At 38.7% G+C, this 7,524-nt stretch overlaps 1 protein-coding gene across 1 annotated transcript in view; it reads right to left on the minus strand.

Moving 5' to 3' along the window:
- LOC119132955 (protein Aster-B-like) overlaps positions 1 to 1,995 on the minus strand; it is a 52,326-nt gene extending 50,331 nt beyond the window's left edge. Inside the window, exons 1-2 of the mRNA XM_037268521.1 lie at positions 1,985 to 1,995; positions 604 to 688 (exon numbers count right to left, since the gene is read on the minus strand). The gene's annotated coding sequence lies outside the window, so the exon portion shown is untranslated. The remainder of the gene's footprint in view (positions 1 to 603; positions 689 to 1,984) is intronic.
- Positions 1,996 to 7,524: the final 5,529 nt, after the last annotated feature.

Raw genomic sequence — 7,524 nt, forward strand, 5'->3', positions numbered from 1 at the left:
ACGCAGCTGTTTTACCTGCAGAGGAGACATGACATTCCGTGCCCTCTAAAACCGGCCACAGAACGCCACTCGCCCTGCAAGAAGCTGCAAAAGCCCCTCGCTAGAAGAGAGGCGAGCAGCCAGGTATCCCATGGGTACTGCTCCGAGTTCATGCAAGTAGAGACGGTGCTAGAATAGCGCGTAGGAAGCGAGACTCCGAGAAAGAAGCGTGCGACGAGAGCACGGAAAGAATAAGTGGAGGTGTGGTAAACCGTGCACTGAGCCGAAACTGTCACTGGCTGCATTTATGCATCCCAAAATACCATCATACCTTTCAACACTATTTTTATAACACCACCAAAATTTCCCTCCCTAAATCTAATACGCGAGGAGCATACTATAAATTCAGAGGAGAAACTGGATTATTTATTGCCCGGAAAGGAAACGTGCCCTCTAGTGGACATTGTAGGTAACAACGTCTAGTCATAGTCAGTAAAAGGGTCGTGATTACTCTTCTCATGAAACAGTATCAACATGTGCTCCAGATGATAAGAATCAAACAGAGGACATAATGACCATTTCAATAAATGCATAAAAAAATTCAAACACTATTTCTCACCTCTCCTCTCTGATAAATGGAGTCAAGAAACGAGTGGTTTCATCTTCATGGCTACTTTGTTGGCTGCTTTGCTGGCTACTCTGCTGGCTGCTGCAGTCACACAAGAGAAAAGTGAAGTTATTTCACAATTTATTCATGCCTTGAAACATACATGCACCTACAAGCAAGAAACACAGGTGCAAAATAAAAAATGTACAGCACAGCATCTAGGACACTGAAAATAATATTAACTGCATCTTGTCCCAGTTATGAATGTGGGGTTATTTTGCATCGCAGCATGGATGGGTCCAGTGGGGCAAAAGTGGAGCATTATCCATCACGCTGGCCTAATTGTGTTGCTGTTACAGCAGAATAACACGCCACAAATGTCTTGCCCTGACCAACATACAGGAGATACATTTAATGCACTGGAATGTGACTGCTCTGCAAAACCAAGGACTTTTCATTACAGCCAATAGACACAAATAATCATGTTTTCCTACCAAAATCAATAAAAATAACCAAACATAGTACACATATAGAAATGTTGAATATAGTTTTTCTTAAATTGTAGATTGTCATTATTTAATATGATTTGCCAACTCATTCATGGCGGTTCCTTACATGCACATATCCGAGATTGACACAAGAGGGGGCTACATGACATCTAGGACTAATCTGTACTTGTGCTGGAAAAACGAGTTTTTGCATAGATTAAGCTAAAAAAAGCAGGATATGGTGTGGGCTCACACTAAATTATTTATTTGTGATGTAGAATTAATGAAGTAGCACTTTCAACATGACAGCATGGAGGCATAACCTATATAACATGATACTGGCATCCATAACCAATAGAGAACAAATAAGAATTGTGTTAATCATATATAATTAATGAATTCGTTCTTGAAGCAGTTAAAAAAAATGTATCACCCCACCAGCATCGGTGCTGTCTGAAGAAGAACAGGACAAAGTAAACTGAGCTAAACCCATAAAGATCTCCTCCACACATTCTTAATCTATTCAGTACAACAATGTTGGCAAAACTGACATTCAGCATATTCAAAGAGAGAATTTCCCAAAACATTGAAAATGTAAAAACCAAACAATCAATTGAATTAAGATAAAGGAGTAAAATGACAATTCCTAGCTGAATTGGTGTATATTTTAAAAAGTACAGAGAAGACAGTATTTGAAATTTAACTTGGGTTTTGAATTTAAATCAACCAAAAGTGGATCTACTTTGTATTTTAGTATCACACATGTCCGCTCATTGCCATGCAACAATGCCCATCTGCCCTCATGCATGCATTTAGTCAATGTCTATTATCAGCTGCTAACTTCATTAATACTGTATTAATTCTTTTTAAACAATAATGCATTTCTACAAAATGATCACCATCTGGTCACCTGCTAGAGTTTCAATTCACATCCTCCACGTTCTTGTAGCATTTGGGGAAGCCTTCCAGAATTTCAGAGAACTCATTGATGATGTCTGCCCAGTACCTAAGACTCTCTTTTGGGAGGCACAAGTTGCCCCCTGGTGTTAAAGCCTTGCCTGTTAAAGGAATTGAACTTTAACTGAATACAAAACCGTTCGTTGCTTGTAAGTCATTAATGATTCTGAGTCAGCGGTTGGGTCATTCAAGTCACACTCTTTTAAATGACCTTCCTAATGATGGACTAGCAAGGAATATTTATAATCAAACTGCTGATCTGCTTTCATCTATAGAAGCTCGACAAGATGCTCATTGAAATACTACTGCAGATAATTTTGACCAATACATTTCAAATGCTTTGCGTATATAAAAAAATAATATTGAAATGTTTACATAAGTTAGGGCAATGAAGTTCGAGTGAAAATGCAGTAGTACCTATTTCTGAAGAATTATCTAATCCTGTTTAAAATTTTCACTATAGATTCAAGCACAGCACAGCACACTGAAAAAATATACCCAATTCAAAAGGATTGCAGATTTTAAAGTACAGGACAGATTGTCTCGTGGAATAATAACATTTTATACGTGTCTGGTTGAAAAACAACCAATACTCAATTACATTTTGACCAATGTGTACCCATAGGGTCCCACAGCAATAAGATTCAAATCTTTCATTTAGTATGTTCTCAAATACTCACAGCTTGGTCACTGAACTCACAGTCTGTCTACATCAGTAACCTTTGTAAAGCAAAAGAAGCCAAGTATTCCATTAACTATATGCAAGGACTCATAATGTTTGTATATTAACCTTGCCGTTTAAAGACCAGTCATCATAGGTAAAGTTGCATAACCACATAAACTCCGTAAAAGTTTGGACACTGTTAGAACACTTTACACATATGACTTTGCACACAGAAAAAAAACTTTTACATTGTTATTCTAACGTCATAATTCTATTTTGTTTTAGAATTGTTATTGTTATTATGAAAGCAGACTATTGTCTCCATTATGGCATTATGATCTAACCTTATCTGAGAAGAAATGGGGGGACACTTAGAGCAGCCATTGAATGGTCTCTCTGCATGCAAGTATTTATGAAATTGTGGCCCTCGTTTTCCCAAAATGTTTGTCCTGTCTCTTCTCTACTACTTAAGGTTGTATTGTTGTCTTAACACATCGGTAATGCTGGTAACTCGTTACAATAATAGCTGACAAGTAATTAGTTACCTAAGGCGTTAAGTTTAATTTAAGTTACTATCCAAAGACTAAATGCAATACTTTGTGACAAAATACAGATAGTCAACTGTTTATCCTCAAGGAAAACAATAGCAAATAGTTGCCACTAGGCTGCAGAACTGAGTATCATGAGGCGCAAGTCATTCAATCACCGCGCAAAATTTAGCCACAGTACATGCATGATTTGCACATGCAGCAAAACTAATCGTTAAAATAAAATAAAGCAGGTAAAACGCAACGTTTTGCTCACCAACAGGCACCCAGCAAACAACTGTAGATTATGGAACATAAAACATAAAAAAGATTGACATATGAGGTGGGATGACGTCACCGACGCCCATCGTCTGGGGGGAGTGACGACACGTTTTCAGCACCGAGATGTTCGTGTTTTCAAGCCAATACGGTCACTTTGTTGAGTCATGCCCTGTGGCAGCTACAGATGATGATATTAAGGGTGGTTGTACACTCTTAACTATAGTGGTACAGTAATAATACATATAAAAAAAAAAAAATCGAAAGTAGCAATAATATTGCTAGTCCCTAATAATTAATATCTAATTAATATCTAATTAATGTCTCTAGCACCACATCCCACAATGCATTGTGATTCACAAATAATACAGCAATGTATGTAAGATTCATTGTACAGGAATTTGCTAGTGAACACATTATTGTCAACCCTCTGATAAAACATAAAGTAGTTATTCAGAGGCTGGAACATATCAATCGCATTTTTGTTTATTTAAATGGAAAGATTTCTTGCACAGAGCCACACAATGCATTACATGGGTTAACCGAGGTTCCACTGTAATTGTTTTCTAAATACCAGCCATTTTCAGACCCCTTTTTACACTAATTCTAAATAAATAAATAAAAGAAGTATAAATAAGTACCAGTGAGTGAACGTGTGGTGTCTGACAAGACATATAAATCTGTCTTGGAGAGTGGATGAGTTAATTTGTTACAAATTAGACTAAAAAACCCTCAAAAGATACCTGAGAATAAAAAAATAAATAAAAATAAAACCCAAAAACCATCCCACAGGTTAGCAATGCTGATTGGATAGAAAATAATTCTGAATGCACAGCAGTAAAATGTGTTCTCACAGTGGAACATCGAAGAACCATTAATGTGTGGATAATTTATGACCCTATGACCGGATTCTTAAAAAATATGCTGTCTAAATGGCACCTTGCTTTCTGTCAAAGTACTAAGCTAAAAAAAAGATTTCAAGATGAGGGGATGGAGGCCTGTGCTGATGGTCCACTGGCTATAATGACAGTTTCTTACTCAGAAATGATGCCTCTGGGGATATGGAATCTTAGAAATAAGACAAGCAATTGAAGGTGTGAGTAATGAACCAATTACTGTAAGTGGCCTCAGAGGATTTAGCACAGCTACCTGGCACACATTCCATATATCATCTCAAATCAGACTGAAAGGGAGCATCTGTCAAAAATGCACTGAATATGCTCTTGTGCTTGATTTGTCTCGGTTCAATGACGCAATCTATTTTATCGTTTTTTTGTTTGTCCATAATATATAAAGTCCCCTTTGGATCCAAAGAGGAATGTCTCGTCAATAATTCATTACGGTGGACAAACTGAGACCGAGTTTGTTTACCTTATCTTCTGAATTGATGTCATCAATTTAAGAACACATGTCCTGCTCATCTCTGAGAAAACATTTAACAAAAAGGCATCCAAGAGGAGGCCAAATATGAACATTATCTGATATAACAACTGTACCACTGATGTACAGATGTTTTCTCGTTATTGATCAGAAATGAAATACTTTCTGTTCCAAAGCATATCTGGCTGAATTGTGTACGTATTATAAAAGTTGGGCAGCACTGCATCATATTAGGAACTGGTAAAATATTCATTGCTTTGAACATAACAAAATCTTAATTAAAGTCATGGTGTTTCATAATGCATAGCAATAAAAAATGTTGAAAGAAGTTTGAATGTGACAAATTAGCAAAGCTGATAAAGCGTGTGATACATTAGTCCAAGCAGCATGGATTAAGGCGATGCAGCCCTTGTGGGAAAAGGAAAGCTGTGTAGGGAAGGCCCATACCAACCTGCTCTCACTGCCTTGCTCCTTCTTCTCTCTGACTTTCAGCCACTTCCTCAACAGGAAACGCTTCCGTCGTGGAGAGGCACTGGGCGTAGAGCAGCGAGACCAAGAAGAGGGAGCATCTTCATCACTGGATGGCGTGATCTCAATGGATGGCAGCTGAAGGTATTCCTTGGAGCCAGAGTGCGAGCGAGCCTTGAGGTGACCGCCGCTTAGCTGTCCCGCTTCCAGTGATCTCTCAGTGGGGACGTTCCTCATGCGGCGCATCTTGAAACGTTTACGGCGAAGCGTCGGGGTCGAGGAGCTGGACCTCATGGAGCAATCCGATACGGTGTTGTTACCTCCTTCGGAGTATGCTGGCGCATCATTTGGAACACTCACTTGGAGTGAAGGAGGTCTAAGTGTGTCACTCATGGTGACGATAATACTTCACTACGTCAATTCAAGAGTGACACTACTGGCGCTTGAAAGGGTTGGAGGGAGTAGGCACAATTTCTATCCTTGCCTATTTGGCGGTCCTCACGCTGCTTCCACTGTCCTCCTGGTGCACTGTTTAAGTCCTTTTCAAACACCAGCCGGTAGACTGAAGTAAGAGTCCTGATAGGAGCTATCTGAGGTCTGACTAGTCCGTTTATTGATATGCCTCTATTTTGTGGGTGGCTGGCTGAAAGACTGAAGAGCAATCTTATGGTACAAAATTTAACCTCTCGGGCTGGGTGAGGAGAAGGCTGTGTTAGATAACAAAAGGGACTTTTGTTCCGAGTAGCAGATGAAACATGTATAAGGCATGTCAGGGAGTGTAACCAAATCCCTGGTCTTTTCTAGGGACCGGCAGGCCAAGTTACACACTCAGCCTTTGGTTAAGACCTTGCTGCCAAAGCTGTCACCTTTGCTTTTTCTGCTAACAGTAATACAGAAGGCACTGTTAATACATATGTTGCTGTAGTTTAAAGTCACTGAGGTTGTTTGATGAGGTTATTGTGATGTTGATGCTGGATGCTGCAGGCTGGGTTTGAGGTCCAATCTTGTGCTCCAGGGTATCATTGTCTCCACGCAGTTATGGCCTAAGGGTTAGAGGGAGGTGATAGGACTGCAGGGAACAGGAAAGTCTGAGGGTGATGATGGCCAAGTTAAGCATAATACACACAACATACAAGACAGCCACACACTCACAGTCACACACACACAGTCACACACACACACACACACACGCACGCACCATTAATTCAATCACAGAGAAAGGAGGGAACATTATGAATGGATGTAAAAAGTTACACACGCCCACATGGTCGTATCCCGAACCAGCTGTCTAAAGCCACCACCATTTACCAGCCCAAATGCTAGTGATGGGACAATGAAGCTTTGAATTTGCTTCATGAATCATTTTTGTATTTTACTTCTTGAGATGCAACACTGAGCTGAAAGCACACTGACTTGGCCATTCCTTATACTAACAGTGCCATCTAGAGGAGTCAAAAAACCTCAATTGGTTCATGAAGCATATTGAAGGCTTTATTGTCCAAGCACTGCCAAATGCATCACTCCCTAGCCACTATCTTCCTCACAAGAATGAGCAACAATCCGCTATAAAATATTACTTCTAATTTAGAATCATTTAGTTTTTAACTCAGGAATATAAAAATGTTGTAAGAATCCACACATGAAACTAGAGCATATACAGATAAACAAAATACAACAAAATATAAATAATCATAAATTATTCCATGATTATTTAATCGACCAAAAAATGAAAGAAAGTCTTAATTATACAACTGGCTCAGAAATCTTATACATTTTTGTGTTGTGCAATTTTGTGTGGTTTTTTTTCATCATGATCGTCTATTTGAACTTAATTCATTCATAATTATTCATGTTTATCGATAGACTTGAGAAATAAAATGTGATTCCTTTGGAATGAAAATAACATTTACAACGAGTCAAGATGAGGCTAAATAACCAAACGTGTACCAGTACTTCACAAAGTAACTGGTTCAGCCTGATTCTTTCGATTTTTTGTCAAAATTTTATGGTGAATAATTGACATTTCATAAGTACTAAAGGAAACATCAAACTTTGGCAATCTATTGAATGTAAGCGAGTTTTGCGAAAGAAATTTAAAGCTGTAGCCATGAGAAAGGAAAGGAAAATGACGCCATGGTGAACATGCAAACAATCTTTTTTTTTTATGTATGGTCG

This window comes from Syngnathus acus, chromosome 13 (genome assembly GCF_901709675.1).
Source record: "Syngnathus acus chromosome 13, fSynAcu1.2, whole genome shotgun sequence".
Taxonomy (NCBI): Eukaryota; Metazoa; Chordata; class Actinopteri; order Syngnathiformes; family Syngnathidae; genus Syngnathus; species Syngnathus acus.